This window comes from Canis aureus, chromosome 9 (genome assembly GCF_053574225.1).
Source record: "Canis aureus isolate CA01 chromosome 9, VMU_Caureus_v.1.0, whole genome shotgun sequence".
Taxonomy (NCBI): domain Eukaryota; kingdom Metazoa; phylum Chordata; class Mammalia; order Carnivora; family Canidae; genus Canis; species Canis aureus.
Window position 1 is genome coordinate 71,488,358 of NC_135619.1, and position 18,067 is coordinate 71,506,424.

Genomic DNA, 18,067 nt, shown 5'->3' on the forward strand with positions numbered 1-18,067 from the left:
TGCCCTCCCCGGGGCGAGGGGTTTGCTGGGGACTGGCAGGCCACCCTGGCTCCTACCGGTTGAAGACGAGCTCTGGGAAGACGTCCCTCTGAGCTGGCAGTGGGTGGGGCAGGGGCTGCAGGCAGCCTAATCCAGGCTGCCCGGGTTCGAATCCCAATTCTTTCATTTCTAGATTGGGTGATCGACCTTGGGCAAGCAGCTTAACTGCTCTGAAGCTCAGTATCCCCGGGTGAAAAAAGGGACAGTGGTAACAGTCCCTACCCCTCAGGTGCTTGTGCAGATTGCAGATTGTGATAAAGTGTGACAGCCTGATGTGCCGTGAACGCTCAGTGATGGCCCCGCAAAGCAGCAGGTGGAGGGTCCTGGGCAGGAGCCCAGGGGCACGGGAGCCTCCCTGTCTGGCCCCTCCAGTGGCGCCTTCTTTCCTAAGCCTCTGCCCATCTGGGGTCCCCTGGATTTCTTATCTGTCCTGCAGCCCCGTGGAGAATCCTGGGCATGTCAGGCAGTCCTGGGGGTCCCGGGGTGCTTATGATTGCTGGCAACGTGACACCCCCTGGCGTGGTGTCTGATGGACGGTCCTGGCGCCCGGGCCTGGCCAAGTCAGATTTGGAACAGAGTGTGTGTGCGTGTGTGTGTTGGGGAGGGGGACACCGACAAAACTGGCCTGACCTCACCCTCTTCCGCCAGGCGTCAGCAGTGCAGGCTGCCAAGAATTGTCCGCGGAGGAGCCGGTATGGGGGGGTGGGGGTGCCGCAGACAGGCCCTTTCTGGCTGGCTCTGCGCACACCTGACACGAACCCGGAATAGCTCTCTCCCTCCACCAGGGACACGGTCCTGCTTTTAGCAGCTTGTAAAACCACCCGCACGGAGCTGGGTATTTCAGGAAGGCCAGAACAATATTTAGCCCGCCGAGGCGATGGACTGGGTGCTGAGCGTGTGCATCTGCGTGTGTGTGTGTGTGTGTGTGTGTGTGTGTGTGTGTGTGTCCGGGAGGCTGGGAGGAGACACAGCCTTTACCGCCCCTTCGCTGCTTAGGAGAGGGTCAGCTGGGCTGGGGCCGGCAGGCATGGTCATGGCTCTGCCCACCCTGGCTGGGCAGGTCACCCCGGGCGAGCTTGGGACTTGGCTTCCCGCCTGTCAAATACCGTGGCCTGGTTTTCGTCTCTGCTGCGGATCATGGGAGGCAGGAGTGAAAGAACACCTGGGTGCAGGTGTGTGCCTGTTTGTTGGGGGGTGGTCTCCTGGAATGTGTCATCTGAAGTTCAAGACTTTCTAGGATTCCAACCCCACGACAGAGATTGGGTCCAGGAGGCTGCTGTGAAATATTTCTACCTATTTTCCGAAAGCTATCTCTGGACCTGTGTCTCCAGCGGGAAAGTTCGCCGCCGCCCCCACAAACCCCACCAGCCACCACCTGTGTGGCTGTGGGCGGGTTCCTGGAGGTCATGGTGCCTCAGTTTCCTTATCTGTTCCGTGGAGACAATAACAGGACACTAGCTCCTCAAGTCCCAATGAGGATTAAGTGATCAAAAGTGTGTAACCCGCTTAAAAGAACGCCAGGCTTCCTGTGAGCAAGTGTGACTGTTACTACTGTTCAACCAGTAAGTGAGCTGCAGCCGAAGAGGAAAATGAAGGGGACGAATTAGGTGTTGTGTCTTGTCCTGGCCACTTCAGGGACATCGCTTGATCCCTGGAGCGGGATACATGAACTTTGCTGTACAGCTGGGGAAACGGAAGCTCAGAGAGGCAAATAGACCCAGGTGGCCCAGCTGGTACATGGTAGAGTTAGGATTCGAACCCAGCTCCCCAGGCCCAAACTAAGGGCCCCGTCTGGGAAATCCCATCCTGCTCACCCCAGGGTGGGGGCTGGGGTTCTCATAGGCCCTTCTGGCTCTCATCTGAACAACAGCCCTTCTCATTTCGGACACAGCTAGCTCAGCATCGTCTCCGATAATTTGGAGCCTGTACAAAAAAAAAAATGTGGTACCTTGTCAGGGCGTCAGGAACATTGTGCAGAGCAGGAGCACGGTGGCAGGCGGTCAGCTCCAGGACTTGTGGCCTTGTGCCTGGACAGGGGAGCCTGGAGGCTAAGGTTACCAGGGAGTCAACACTGTATTTATAGCAGGAACCGCCTGCACCAGTAACTGCCAGCCCGCGCACCCCGTCCAGCAAAGGGGCTTCCCTTACAGTTGTCTGGATCCGAGGCCTGGCTCTGCCCCTGAGCGAAGCAGAGCCCTGGACGGGCCACTTTCCCACTGAGACTCCATTCCCTCGTCTGTGAAATGGGGCCCTCCCATGTCCCCCACTGGGTCTGGAGCCAGCGTCTCTAAGTGCTGGCATCCCCCGGACAGAGGGGCGGCCCGGAAGGGGCTGGCTCCGCACATCCTGGGTCTGTTGATTGTCTCTTCCTGCCTCTGACCTCGCGTCTGGCCCTCCCCGCCCGGCAGCACTCTGCAGGAAGAGAATCCAGCCTCTGTGCTGTCATTCCCCACATGTTTGGGAAAATTTCCAGCAAAGCAGTTTTACAATTCCAGGCACCAAAGAATGGGCCGTTGTACTCTCAGCCGAGCAACGAATGCAAGTCCGCCAGAGCCCAGGGTTCGAATCTCTGTGCTCCCACCCCTGGCTCTGTGGCCTTGGGTGACTCGAGTAGCCTCTCTGAGCCTCAGTGGTGGGTTTCTGTTTGCCGTCTTTGGAGGGTGTGGTGAGGATGGATAGCCCTGACCTGAGTGAGTGCTCAGCCAACAGAGTGACTCTCTTCGTCCTCCTGTGTAGACTCCTATCACCACTACCGCGTCCCCTCTGGACCGCAGCCTCCCTTTGTCTGCAGAGTGGACAGTGGACAGGCGTGCTGGTGGCTGCCCCTGTCTGGAGCACCTCCCTCAGAGCTCTGCGGCTCCTGGAGCTGCTCTGAGTACAGGAGGGCCAGCAGGCGGGAGAGCCAGCCGCTCTGTGGGGTCCCCCAAAGGCTCCCCAAGTAACTCTCTTTGCCTGGATACAAGGGGGTTTTCCCAAGGCTGGAGGGCCTGACACTGGGGTGGACCATCCCATGTCTCACTCAATCCCTCCTGGCATCCCCAGAGCCCAGAGAGAGCCCCACTTCCTTCTCCCTCCTTGGCCTGGCCTGGGTTTCATTCTCCTTCATGTTTACCAGCTGAGCTCAGGGCCAGGGCCTGTGTCTCTATAAAGAGCTTAAAGCAAACTGTTTTCATGATTTGGGCCCTACTCTTGGAGAGGAAACTTCTTCCCCCAGGAGAGGCAGGCTTGGTCCCTGGGCCTTGTCATCTCTCTAGGCTGCTCCCATCCTGTTGATGAGGGCTTCCCCCTTTCTAGACAGGTAAGTGGGTTCAGGTTTCACCTTTTGGGCAATAGGGAGCCAGTGAGAACTCTAGTGGGGGGTGGGGGTTAACCTGAATTGCTTCCATGTATAGGGGGCAGGGATTAGAGCGTCTGGAGGCCAAGAGCCCTAGGAGGAGGCTGGCAAGATGGTCCTGAGGAGAGAGGGTGAGGCTGACTTGGGAGGGGAGGGATGGGGAGAGTAGGGGGCTTAGCAACTGCTGAATATGGGGGCAGGGAGGTCCAGAGGACAGATGCTCATCTCCAGGGGACTGGGGGTGGCCTGGCAAAGACCCAGAGTCTGTCTGTAAAAACACATGGGGGTGGTTAGAGGATGGTGTCCAAAGTCAGGCAGGCCTGGCCCCCGCCGTGGATGCTGTGGACGCAGGCAGGCTCTCCTGTCTGACCCTCACTATTCTCATCTGTTAAGTGCAGGTGACACCAGAACCCCAGAGAGTGCCATGGGGGCTCCTGTGAAATGGCGCCTTCACATTCCCTCTGAGCCTTGGGTCTGGGGGGTGGGCATGGGTGGCAGTCCATGGTGCCCAGGAATGAACCTTAAAACCCTCACCACAGGTGTGCCGGCACCTGCTCCTGATGGCAGAAGGGCCCCACCTGAGCCAGCCCATCCTCTGGCCTCTATGGGGCTTTGCCTTCTCCAGAGAGCCCCCTTGGTTCTGCAGTTCTTAGGGGACTCTGCCCCCTTGGAGCTCCCACTTCTGAACCATCTGGTGAAGGGTGCCAGGCTGGACACCCCTGTGTGGCTCACAGGATGTTGGATGTCAGGGGAGATGTTTGGGTGGGGTTCATTGCTGTGTGACCCGCGACAAGCCTCCTTTCCTTTTAGGCCACAGGAAGGGGATTTGTTGGCATCCACCCTCAGAATCCTACGGGCGAGCACATGGCTCTGCACACATGTCCTGTGTTCCAACATCAAGTGGGGCTTGGGTCCCTGCTCTGCGCCGCTCCTGTCACAGCCTGAGCATCGGCTAAGCATCCCACTCTTGGTTGCGGCTCAGGTCATGATCTCGAGGTTGTGGGATGGAGCCCCGTGTTGGGTTCTGTGCTCAGTGTAGAGTCTGCTTCAGATTCTCTCCTTCTCCCTCTCACCCGCATGCTCCTTCTCTTAATTAAATAACTAAAATCTTATAAAAGAAAGAAAGAAAAAGAAAGAAAGAAAGAAAGAAAGAAAGAAAGAAAGAAAGAAAGAAAGAAAGAAAGAAAGAAAGAGGTGGTGGAGATGAGTCACAGATACCTGTTGTCATCCACCACGACTGATTTCAAATCTTTGCATTCATCCCAACAGATCCTTTGTTTTTCACTGACTGTATCACTCAGGATGGACTCAGAGTGTTCTGGAAAAAGACAAATCTCAATGGCTTAAAGCAACAAAGGTCTATTTCCCGCTCATGCAAAGGCCTTTGCGGATCTGGGTAACTCTCAGGGAGGGTTACCTACGTGGTGGCTCAGCCTGATGCTTCCATATGGACCCACGCTTCCCCGGTTATGGGGTTGGCAGAGAGACAGGGACATCACACTGACAATTAAATGCCCCCATGCAGAAGTGGCCCATGCAGCCACTGCTGGCACTGCATTGGCTCGAGCAAGTCACATGGCCACACCTAACGGCCAGAAGGCGGAGTACAGCCCCGTTTGTGAACCGGTCATTTCTGCACCTCCCTCCGCCCCTGTTGACTTTTGTTCCCAATTGACTTAAAAAAAATAAATAAATAAAGTAATCCATTTTAATTATGAAATGTTGGAAGCATATCGTCTGAGCTGCAGTCCATAAGCATCTGAAATGCAGATTATGAATCATTCCAACATGCAAGTCACAAAGCAAGGGGCAAGATTTCTCAAAATGTGTTCTTCCCCACAGATCTGAATTTGCATTTCAAAGCGCAAACATAAGTTTCTGAAAGATTCGGTCACCACACCAGCGAGGAAAAGCATAACCAAGAGAAACATTAGCTGTTAATGGCTGCAAAGCTCTATTGATTTATTATTTGCTAACGCACTGAAGAGGGTGCTGGGCTGGATAGCTCCTGAGCCGGTTCAATCAACAGCCCACGGACAAAGAAATAGGGTCTGAGTGTAGAAGGAAACGATTGTAGACATCCAGTGGGAGGTGAATTACGAGTCTCTGCTCCAGCTCTCTGAGGCCGACACTATTTCCTTGATCCCACGACACCACCACGGAAAGGCTGTGTCCTCAGTTTGATTTGTACCGGGGTCTAACCAAACGAGCTTAACCGGAGGGCCGTGCCGTGAACCCCATTTTGTATAATGAGATAAGACCTGGTTTAAAAAATAATGTTTGCAAAGACTAGAAGTTGTCTCTAAGCCTTTCCGTAAGGGTCGATGACGTCAGCTGAATGGCTAGAGATTAAGCTGGAATTGGGGTGGGGATCCTAGGACTCCCTGCCTGGGGAGGGAGCCTGGGCCTCACGTTTCAACCTCTAAGCCCCAGACTGTTTAGAGAACTCTCTACCTAGTTTAAACACGTCTTCCAGGGTTCCCGCCTGATTTATTTGGGATGGAAAAACATGTCAAAGCACTGGTGCAGTTGCAGAAAATACTCTTCCTGCCGCTCCTTTCTGGAGGGGCCTGCGGTCTCAGTGAACCCCAGGATTTGGCAACGCGGACAGGGCAAGTCCTGTCTTCCCCACGGGGGTGGGGGGAAGAGCTGGGGCCTCGGCCTGGGGAGGCACCTGGAGGCCGCTGGCCCGGAGAGGTGCGTTCGGGTCCCTCTGAGTCCCCAGTGATGCTCAGGTTCTGGTTTTTGGACGCGGCTTGATTGAAATGTAACTCAACGCACCTGCCCCAAGCGTACACTGCGGTGGGTCTTAGTCTGTTCCCAGAGCTGTGCAGCCACCCCCCAAGGTCCCTTGGAGAACATTTCAATCACCTCGTAGGGAAACCCCCACCCATTTGCAGTCACTCCCAGGCCCCGGCAGCCTCGTCTCTCGCTGTCTCTACGGATTCGCCTGCTGTGGACATTTCACATAGATGGAATTGTACAGGTCGTGGGCTTCTTTTGCTTCGCAGAACATTTTCGGGCCCCTCCACGTGTGATCTGCATCCCTACTTCATTCCTGCTGTGGCCAAATACTAACCCATCGTGGGGAGAGGCCACATGTTATTTATCCAGTCACCAGGAGATGGGTGTTCAGGTTGCTTCCACCTTTGGGCTGGTAGGTCTATCCTGCCGCGGACATGAACGCACAACTTTTTGTGGGAATGGATGCCCGTGTCTCTTGGGCGTACACCTCCATGTGGGACTGCCGGATCGGAGGGTGGCTCCGTGTTGAACTTTCGGAGGACCTCTGTACCTGTTTCCACAGTGGCAGCCGGCATTCCCCCCCAGGGGTGCGCGAGGGATCCCCCTTCTCCGCGTCCTCACCAACGCGGGCGGTTACCTTTTTGATTCCAGCCATCCTAGTGGGTATGAAGGTATCTCACGGTGGCTTTGATTTGCCCTTCCCCAGCGACTGGTGGTGTCGAGTGTGTTTTCTGTGTTCTCATTAGCATTGCCCCCTTGGCTCTGAGAATGTAAGCCTCAATGTCCTCATCTGTAAAGTGGGGACAGGGAAGTGCCCACCTCACAGGCTGCGGGGACGATTCAGGGAGATAATTCTAGGGTCCTGGCACAGAGCAGCTGCCCAGCGAATGTTTCCTGCTCGAAGCTGCGGTCTGGACTTACGTTCCCTCTTCTGAAGGCGAGGGAGGGACGCGGAGAAAGCTGGAGGTTTCTGCATGTCCCAAATCTATTTAGAAAAGGGACAAACCGGGATCCCTGGGTGGCGCAGCGGTTTGGCGCCTGCCTTTGGCCTAGGGTGCGATCCTGGGGACCCGGGATCGAATCCCACATCGGGCTCCCGGTGCATGGAGCCTGCTTCTCCCTCTGCCTGTGTCTCTGCGCCTCTCTGTCTCTCTCTGACTATCATAAATAAATAAAAATTAAAAAAAAATTAAAAAAAAAAAAAGGAAAAGGGACAAACCTCATGAGAGAAGGTACGGACTGACCGTGGCCTCGCCCTAGGTGATTTCTCCCTAGTTGCTGGGCCGGGCAGGCCAAGCGGGCTGGCGGCGTGTGCACCACCCAGTAGAGAGGCAGGTGTCCAGGCCACACGCTCAGTGGAGATAAGCCTGGCCCGCCATTCGGGTTTCCGGTGAGGGACACCTGCAAGTTTCTTATCATCAGTTATTTGGCCTCCTCCCCTTGACTCCTCCCGAGGCTGGTCACATTGCCCTTCCTGGACTTGCAAGCTTCTGTCCGTCAATGGAGAGCTCTGGAAATAGGCCAGGAGCATCCTCCTGTGAGCTTGGGCAGGAGCCTGGGGCCTGGCGGAGGTGCTGATGGCCAGGCCGATTGTGTCGCTGTAACCTGAGCTGGGTGGGAGGTGACAAAAAACACAATCACCTCATCACGAGTGGAAAACAAATCCACCTCCAGATAGCAGGCTCATTAGGCTGCCCCAGAGGGAACAATTCATGCTCTATTCTGGAGCCCAGTGGGAGAAATGCAGAGAGTTCACCCTGACGGCCCTGGATGTTCCGTTGGGTCTATAATCTGGGAAAGGTGGGCCATACCCCATGGGGACGCCAGGCTCTGGGGCTGGGTGTGGACGCTGCCGTGGGCAGGAGCGCCAGGCTCTTGACCTGCCACTGGGCCCATAGCCACTGGGGCAGCTGGTGAGAAACAGGGGACGGGAGTGTGGCTGGGGAATCAGTGAGATCGGCATTGGCATTTGAGCTCTGCTGCCCGGTGCTGTGTGACCTTTGCAAGCCACAGAATGTCTCTGGGCCTTTGCTCGTGTGGAAAGTGAGGCTGATGGTACCTTATAGGATGGCTGCCACGCACGAATGGAGGAGTGCAGGTGGTCAAGGGCAGGGTGGGGGGATTCTATAGATAGGAGAGGGGCTTCGGGTCTGTGCATGCGCCTCAGTGGGAGGGGCTCTCCGGGGGGAGAGGGGAAGCAGTGAAGGCAGGAGGGAAGCAGAACACGGCTTTAGGCAGAGTGTAGCTTTATTTTGTTCATTGTGCACTCGAGCGTCCGCCCAGTGGGGGCAGAGAGCACGCCTTTCTGGTTGCCTCTGCTTCTGCAGGGGTCACCTGGGACTACCACCTGGCGCCACCCCGAGGGGGCGCAGGGGTGCAGACTGCACGACACAGGGTGAGACAGGAAGACGGCTTGGTGCCCGGCCCCGGTGAGCCTGGTGGCGTCCACCCCAGGGGCCTGGCTGTCTCCCCCGAGCCCTCCCGCTCCTGCCCAGTCTGGCTGCGGCACCGCATTTGCTTCCTGGGGCTGCTGTAACCAATGGCCACAAACTTGGTGGCCTGAAACAACAGAAATTAATTTTCTCACAGTTCAGGAGGCCCAAAGTCTGAAATCAGACTCACTGGGCTGAAGTCCAGGTGTCAGCACGGCCATGCTCTCGCTGGGGGAGGATCCGTCCCCGGCCTCTTCCTGCTTCTGGTGATGCTCCATGACTTGGGCCCGTATCCCTCTGGCCCTGCATCCGTGGCCACATGGTCCTCCTTCTGGGATTAGATCTCTGTCTGCTTCCCTCTAAGAGTTCTCTGGTGGTGGCACCTCCTGCCCCCCACCTCGGGATCCTTAATTTAATTACATCTGCCAAGACCCCTTCCCCGTACATGGTAACATCCAAAGGACTTAGTGAGTAGAGCTTGGTGTCTTCAGCCAATTGCAGGCACCATCACAGGGTCCCCGAGTACTTTGCGGCCTCCTGGGGTGCTGGCTGGGGACCCCGGGAAGCAGCCCGAGGGGCTCAGATCCCCCCAAGGGAAGAGCGTTGCGTCCAAGCGAGAGCCCACATCTTCCTGGCCTCTGAGCCCTGCTCTGCTCTCTCCCTCCTGAACCGTCTTTGGCTCCTGGACCGCAGCTTCCCAAGCGCCAAGGGCAACCGTCTCCCCTTCATTTCCCGTCCCCCTCATGAAGAAAGTGATGTATGGCCCGGAGGAAACAGGGCCGGTGGGAGAGGAAGCACGGTGGGGCCCGACTGCAGGAAGAGTCAGCTGCTACCTTTCAAAAATACACATGAAAAAAAATACTCTTTTTAAAACAGCAGTTTTTTAAAATTGTGAAGTCCGAATACGAAAATAAACCCTGAACCATGCAGATGATGGAAGTCCTTCTCTGGGAAGCTGAGAGGGGAGCCTGAGCAAGAGCCAGGCCTCTGTGGGAGGCGGCCCGGCGTGGGCCTCACTCCAGCGTGGGCATGACCGCGCCTGGCCGAGCCTCGGTTTCCCTGTCTGGGACTCGAGGCTCACCTTGGGATGCCGTGATTGGGAAGCGGGGAAGGTGGCTCAGCAAGTGCAGCGCGTGGAGGGGTCCCTGCCTGCAAAGACGGGGTTGTCACCTCCTCCCCCCCCCCCGGCAGCGCCCCCATCGCCTGCCTTTCCCATGGGGCACCTGTCCTCTCAGCCCTGCGGCCCAGGGTCCCTGACATTTCAGCTGGTGGGACTTCTCGAAGATTTCTCTCCACTGGAGCTAATTCTACGCACCTCAGCCCGGCACACGCCACCTCTCTGGGGTGGCCCCCAGCCCCCCTACCCCTGACACCCCAAGTGTAGCCAGGAGCTAGAACCTTGTACTTTCTGGGCCACTTCTCGCCTTTTGGTCCCTCCGCCTGGAACACCCCCTCGTTCCTAGCAAAGCCCTGCTTCCCTCCCAGCCTCTCCTTCCGTGCCAGGGGCCCCTCATCAGATGGTGACCGTTGTGAGGGCGGCATCCACATCTGAGCCTATGTCCAGCCCCTGGCACATAGTAGGTACTCAACGAACAGCTTTGCTACTCCTCTAACGCTGCTAGCTGCTGTCCCTCCTGCAGCCTTTATGAAGGAGACCCTAGGGTCGAGACCCGTCTAAGGCCCTGTGCACCCTGTTCTCTCGCTCCATGGCCCCACTGCCAGGGGTGACCATCACTCCCACTTTACGGGGCTCAGAGGGTGTGGCTCATCACACGCATCCCTTCCCTCTCTGGGCCTCAGTTTCCTGATGTGGCAAGTGGGGGAGGGGCTACTGTTGGTGATCTCCGAAGCCTCAGCCCTGGGGATGGGGGACACGACACCACCACACGGTGTCCCTCCTTGTGACATCACCTTAGTCCTCTGGGTGAGGCTTCAAGTCGAGGCCTGGCCTGCCCGGGGTGGGGGGCTCCCTGTGCCAGAGGAGAAGGGGGAAGGATGAGGTGCAGGGGCTGAGGCCGACCTCCCGGGCCTCCCTTTGGTGGCCTAGGCCCTCTTGTTTTCGATTTCTGCTTGTCCCAACTGTAAAGTTACAGGTTCAGGTGTGGGTGGGCAGGGTTTGCACACACGCATTCACGTGTTTCAAGTCTTGTTGTGAGGACGAGTGAGTCCACTTGGATCCTGCACGGGGCAGGGAGCACGGGCAAAGCCGTCCAGCAGCTAAGTGGTCTGAGCAAGCCTCAGTTTCCCCACCTCTTAGGCCGGGAAGTGCTGCGCCGAGCCCACGCGGGATCCGATGCCTCCCCCGTACCTCCCCACCAGACCCGCAGATGGCAGGCGCCCGCCCCTCAAACGCATGCAGTGTTACAGGGGGGACAGGTGGTCACGAGGAAAAGCTGTAAATCTAACCTGTCTTTTTAACAGCATCTAACCGGCCTTAATCCTGCTAATGGCTTATCTGCCTTTCATGAGAAGGAGGGCCGACTTCCGGCCCAGGGCCAGGAACAACAGGCCTTTGTGTTCTTTTGGAAAATCGAGATGGAGCTCAGAAGCGGACGAGTCAGGTGTTGGTGCCTTATCTTTCCTGGCAACGCCGGGGCCTCTGGGCCAGGTCCCTGCTGGCGGCCGAAGGGAGGCGTGAATAATAGAAGGGCTGGCGCTGGGCTCCCTGCCACCGCGCTGTGTCGGGAAGCCGAGGGAGGAACCACGGGGACACGCAGCCTCAAAGGGCACAGGGATCCTGGGCTCCAGAGGGCCTTGAGGCTGGGCTGGCACTGCTCGGAGGGGTGAGGTCCCTGCATCAGCGTCTCTGTGAAGGCCCCGGGTTTCAATCTCAGGTTACACAAGCTGTGTGTCCTTGGGCAAGACCCCAACCTCTCTGAGCCCTCATCCCCTTATCTATGCCATCCCTGCCTACCTCTTGTGGGCTCCAGCACACAAGGGCTCCAGCAGAGAGGCTCCCGGGTGCCTGGCACACAGGGGGTGGCCCACAGTGGCAGCTACAGAAAAAAGCACTCAGGGTGGGGCCACTTCTCTTCCTGGGAAACAGGGGGCTTTTCCTGGTCCCCAAAGCTTGCAGGACTCCAATTCTAATTTGCACTACTGCTGATTGGTGGCTCAATCCCCACCACCCCTTTGCCATGGGGGAGGGGTGGGGAAGACTTGAGGTGCGTTTCTTGGTCCAGAGGGGCTGCCTGGAGGAGGTGTGCCTGAGGAAGGCAGGGGGCAGGAGCCAAGCGCCAGCCAAGAGTTAGCAGAGGGATGGGCTATTTCATAGACGATGAAACCGAAACTCAGAGAGCTCAAGTGACCCGCCCTCAGTCACCAGCTGGCAAGTGGCGGCCCCTGTCACCGTCATTGTTGTACTCAGCGATGGGAGAGCATCTTGACCCTGCGACGCCTTTCAGTGAAATGGAGCTTGGGAACAGAAATATCCTGGGTGAGGCCACTGGGTGCCAGCGATCCAAGGGTCAGCAGCTGCTGGGCCCCCTGGCGTGCAATGAGGACCCTTGCTCTTGCTTGCGCTGCTGGAGGTGCCCCTCCCGACAGTACGGGGTGGGGGGGCGGGTTGCTGATCACCACCAATCACTTCTGATTCAGGGTGGGTCTCAGTGTGGGATGTCAGGCCAGGAACATGAGCAGGGGCGGGGGGCCAAGGAGCAGGGTCCATGGGGTGGCCCCCGCTGATGAATTGGAGAAGTCACAGGAGTAGCTGCCCTGGCCCTGCCCTGCTGCTGCAGAGAGGTGAGGGGGCATCAAGGCCACCCCGGCCTGCTCCAGCATGAGTCACTGCCTGGCTCGGGGCCCAGGCAGCCGAGGGAGGCCTCTGGCCCGGGGTTCCCTGAGGTTAGCAGCCTTGGTACCCATCCATTCCTGGTGTTCCTGGCAGGCTTCTGTTCCTTTAAGAATCTCAACTTGAGATAATAGGGTGGGTGGTGAGATGACTTGAGCTCAGTGATGTTCCAAACCTCTCCTTAAAGAATCTAAAGAATCATAGGCCTCACTTTTCAGTGCCCCAAACCTCCAGCCTGGGGTTCTCAAACTTTGGTGTCATTATAGCCACATGGGGTGGGAGGGTGCTGCCCGGAGCAATGCATTCCTGAGCCCCACCCAGGCCCCTGGAATCTGCATCTCGGGGCTTCCTGTGTGGCTCAAGGGCCTCGGTCTCAGGACCTCCTTGGCACATCCATGAGATTCTCCGCATCTCCCCACATTTACTCTCTCCAGTACCCCCGTCCCATCCTCACACGGGCACCTGCCCCACATCTGTACGGCTCACGGCCATGCTCACAGGGACTCGTGGGCTAGATGTGCACACACACACACACCGACCCAGACGCCCCACACAATTTGCAGAGCCGCATGTGAAATAAACACACAGGCCGCTGTTCGAGAATTATCGAGGATCTCAAGGTAGTGACAGCAAAACATTAAACCAAGCCTGGGGCCCTGTGTAACAGCACAGGTCACACAGCAACAAGACTAGCCCTACACACACACCAGGTCACACACCCTGGGGTGCTCGTGCAGGAGCTTGCCCATGCCCGTGTGCACGCACGGGTACACACGCTCGTGTGCGGTGAGGCTTTCAAGATGGCTTTTTATTGGGGTAAGGAAGTGTGCTGGTTAATGTTTAATAAAGCAGAATCAAAGTTGAGTCATATGTGAGTTGCTTGTAAGCAAGAAATGCCAGATGGAGTATTAACTGAATCACTGTCTTGGGTTTCATGAGTAACATTTTAATTGGGTTGTGACTAGTTTGGGAAAACTTCTTAAGCTCCCTCTCACTCCCACCCCACATCTAAATTAAACTGGCACTTACTTAACGCTTCAAATGCCACAAAGCCCACCGAATAACATGCGGACTTCAGGAATTTTGTGAACAGATTTCTCTACCAGACACAAATTAGGATGAATGGGCCTGTCCTTGCTTTCCAGGAGTGGAAAGGGAAGACTCATGTTCATTGAGCACCTGCTAGGAGTCAGCCCGTGTGCTCAGTGAGATGCCCTTTATCTCTGCACCTCTGCAAGCACTGGGGGTGGGGTGGAGGGGCTTTGGAAGTGGGAGCTTAGTGCTGTGGAGACCCGCCTTGTAGATGTTGCGGGTTCGATTCCAGACCACTGCGATACGGTGACTATCATGATAAACTGGGACAAATGTGTTTTTTGGTCGGCAGTGCATAGATAAGTTATCTCTGAAGTGTGCAATAGCATAATGTCTGAGACAACAATATACATACCTTAATCAAAAAATACTTTATTTCTAAAAAATGCTAACCACGCTGAGCTTTCAGTGAGTGGCGATCAAGGAGCGCAGGTCCCCATAACAAATATAAGAATAGTGAGAAGAATAATGAAATTTTGGGAGAATTATCAAACTGGGACGTAGAGCACAAAGTGAGCAAATGCGGTTGGAAAAATAGGATCAGGAGACTTGTCTGACACGGGACGGCCACAAATCTTCAATGTGTAAATAGCGGGGTATCCCTGAAGTGCCATGGGACAAAGCAAGTGTGCCTGTGTTCATCAGAGCCTAGGATCCCGCTGATTCTAAGATGCACGTTCTCTCCTGGACCACGAAGTAGGAGAAAACACCTCCACTCATACCCTGGCACCAGCCAAGGCGTTGATGGGCGAATTAGCTCTGGTCTTAGAGGTATTTACCTGTGAAAAGACCCTCTCAGAGTGGATGCCAGGAGGGACCAGCCTCCCAGTCCACAGATGGGGAAGACTGGGATCCAGAAAGGGTAAGAACCAGCCAAGTGGACTCTTTGGCTCTTGCTGTTATGTGAACAGAGGCTTAGGAGAGCTTATTTCAGAGTTCTACCCACCATGCACACAGGGTTGTTCTTTCCGGGGAGAGGGGAGACTGGCCTGAAATGCTACTGGCGTGTCCCTATTTGTGCGGCCTTGGGGTTCAGGGGTTCCAACAGTAGAGGCTTCATTCTTTTTTTTTTTTTCTTAAAGATTTTATTTATTTATTTGACACAGGAAGAGAGAGCACAAGCAGGGGGCACCACCCAGGTGTCCCTAGGGGCTTCATTCTTTGCATCTCCCCTACATTTGACCCAAGGTAGGCACAGTTGGGAGCATTTTCTTCAAAGCAAGTTTTAGAGATTGTAGTAATTTTGAGGACCGAGGCCTGCCTTGGGCCCAGCCCTGACTTCCCGTGCAATAATTTATTACGGGAGGATTTTTCAGAGACAGCAATTGGCCTTGGAAGGGATGAGCTCATGAATATGCATTGGCCTAGCCTCATAAATTATGCATTTGGTAGGGAGGCTTCCTGAGGAGGCCAAAGAGGGCCGGGAGTGCTTAGTCCTGACAAGGCTTGCTCCCAAGCGCTTCTTGTAAAGCTCATATACTGCCTGCCCCCCTCCCCGTGACAGTGAAATTGCGGGGCGCCCCTCTGGCTCCATTACAACATGGCACTCTGGTTTTCTAAGATTCTGGAGTTTACTTGCCTGTTGCTTCTCTGATGGCAATGCTGGCGGCCGGAGGGGTCAGAGCAGCTGCACTCACCCGGGCGACTTGCTTCAGGCCCGTAGCTCTTGTAGCTCTTGAGAGTCTGACCTTGCAGAGGCCCAGCGGCTGAAAAGCTGACTCCCGGGTGTGTGCTTTACATGCTGTTTAGATTTAAAGGGCTCATATTCCTCCAAATGGGAGCGTGCTCAGGTCCATGTGACCGTAGCATCATGCGATAAGCACTGGGCCAAGAGTCAGGGTAGGACCCAGGTAGTAGCAGGTGTCTGGGGCCAGCACAGGCACCTGCCCTTCCCAGGCCCACCTGTGGCCTCCCAGATGCACTGCAGTGCACGCAGTGGGCACATTGGCCATCGGGGTTCAAGGTGAACTCTGCATGGTCTGCTTGGCTGGATGGAGGTCACCTCTCCCCTGTGTCCGTCCCTCCTCTTGCCCAGCTGCTGCCACATGTGCCCACATTTTCTGAGGCTTCCAGGCAGTTCCGCTGTGTCTTGCAGGTCATATTTCGGCCACCCTTGAGGGCAGCCCTATGCGAGGCGGTCTTGTTTCTCTGACTATATCCTTCTGTGACTGTCAGCTCCTTTTCTTTTCTTTTTTAAGATTTTATTTTTATTTATTCATGAGAAACACAGAGAGGAGAGAGAGAGAGGCAGACACACAGGCAGAGGGAGAAGCAGGCTCCATGCAGGGAGCCTGATGTGGGACTCGATCCCGGGTCCTCAGGATCAGGGGCTGAAGGCAGTGCTAAACCGCTGAGCCACCCGGGCTGCCCTTGTCAGCTCCTTTTCTGCTATCCACAGCCTTCACGTGTGGGCACTTCCTTGCATCCCATCCTTCCTGGTCATGGTCCAGGCCTCAGTCGGAGCGGGGAGGGCCTGTCCTGGGAGTGGCTGAGAGGTGGCACTGCGGGTTTGGAGCAGGCTCACCTAGCACAGTCTCCCACCCAGCAGCTCTGGGGGAGCCCCCCAAGGGCCCTCCTCATTCTCCCCTATAGCAGGGCCAGAGTAAGCTGCTCCCTGAGCCCTGTGAACACTCATGGATCAAGAGCTATGAGCCTGGGCTTAAACCATTCCATTTTTTAAAAAAGTAAACTTCCAAATATGTATAAGAAACAAAATCTCTATGGAGATTTAGTGACATGGAGGACAAAAAAATCACCTGCAGTCCAGTCTCCTTGCTTGGAAACGCAGCGTGACAGTGCGGGGCTTCCTTCCCCCTGCCCGCCTGCTGCTCAGCAGAACTGCCCCTAAAAGCCACCCATAGGAGGGCGTCTCCCATCCTTTGTGCTCACCTTATGTCATAAGTGTTTCTCACGTTGCTGTGTCATCTCCGGGATTACTGCCTTTAATGACCACAGAATGTAATGCACGGGACAATTCCCTTACATTGGGTGTTACTATGCAGGGTTTTTAAAAGTCACTGTTCAAAGGAAATGACTTTCCACCTTCTATTAATTTAATTCTTCTGTCATGTTGCTGGTGGAGGGCAGCTACCCACCGGTCCCTCCTCCACACGGCTAGCCTCCTATGGCAGGAAACACGCTTTTCTCCCCAGCCTCACTGGAAGAGCCTTGAGGACAGGATCAGAACCCGCTCCTCTCCCAAACGTGTGCTGACAGCCGCCAACGTCAGTCTTGTTCCCACCAAGTGAACACCTATCTTGGGGCCAGACGGTCCCCACGTTGGCATCACGGATCCCAGTTTAGGCTGAGCACACTGTCTCACTCAGTACTTGTCTTCAGCCAAGTAGAGAGTGGGAGGGCGGCGGGGGGATTCAGACGCTGCCCAAGGGCCACAGAAGAACCAACACCCCACCTGGGGGAGCCACAGGTAAGCAGGGAGCCATCCAGCCTGAGGCCTTGGCACCAACAGAAACCAGGGGCCTGTGAGAGCAACACGTTGGAGGCTGAACCAACTCAGTGGCTGAACAGATGTGGGGATGGGCCAGGAAATGGACCCCACCACTGGGCCGTGACCTGGACCTTCAGCATCTTTATCCATACCAGTGGGACAGTCACAGCACCTGTGCCCCTGGATTGTTTTTTTAAGATTTTATTTTTTTATTCATGAGAGACAAAAAATTGAGAGAGAGAGGCAGAGACAGAGGCAGAGGGAGAAGCAGGCTCCATGCAGGGACCTGATGTAGGACTCAGGACCCCCGGATTATGCCCTGAGCCAGAGGCAGACGCTCAACCACTGATCCACCCAGGTGGCCCCCTGTATTGTTTTTAAGTGTGTTTATTTATTTTTTAAAAAGATTTTATTATTTATTTATTCATGAGAGACACACAGAGAGAGGCAGAGACACAGGCAGAGGGAGAAGCAGGCTCCACACAGGGAGCCCGATGCAGGACTCAATCCCGGGACCCCAGGATCATGCCCTGGGCCAAAGGCTGAGCCAGCCAGGCGTCCCAGTGTATTTATTATTTTTTTTATCGACATCGAGTGTTGCATACAGCAAAGTGAGCAAGTTGCAAGTGCACCGCCTGGTGACTTTTCACAAAGTGAACACACACCTGTGTGACCAGTACCCTGATCAAGAGACAGAACGGTATGGCACCTGAAGTGCCCCTGACACATCCTCTGGGCACAAACGCATAAGCAAATTGCTGTCTGAAACCCCGACACTAGCTTAGCTTTGCTTGGTTTAGACATTATGTACCTGCAAATACGAAGGCTGGGCAAGAGTTCAGCAACTGGAATTCACACACATTGCTGGTGGACTGTAAATTGTTGAAAGCATTTTGGGAAACTGTGATTACCTACTAAAGCAGAATTATACTGTTGGCATGTCTGTGTGACATATTTGTGTGTGTGTGTGTGTGTAGGACACGTGTGTGTGCACACATGCACGTGCACACGTACTACTCCTAGTGATGTCCCCAGTAGACATAAATATACATATTTGCTAAAAGACAAGAATGTTCTCAGCAGCACATTCATGAAACCTTAAACTGGAAACTGCCTACGTGTCTGTCAACACTAAAATCAATAAATTGATCAGCGCATCCACACAGTAAAACGGCGCTCAGCAAGAA

At 55.4% G+C, this 18,067-nt stretch overlaps 1 protein-coding gene across 2 annotated transcripts in view; it reads left to right on the forward strand.

Annotated features, from left to right (window-relative positions):
- Positions 1 to 18,067, forward strand: part of EML1 (EMAP like 1) — a 189,301-nt gene that overhangs the window by 696 nt on the left and 170,538 nt on the right. The gene's annotated exons all lie outside the window — the stretch shown is intronic.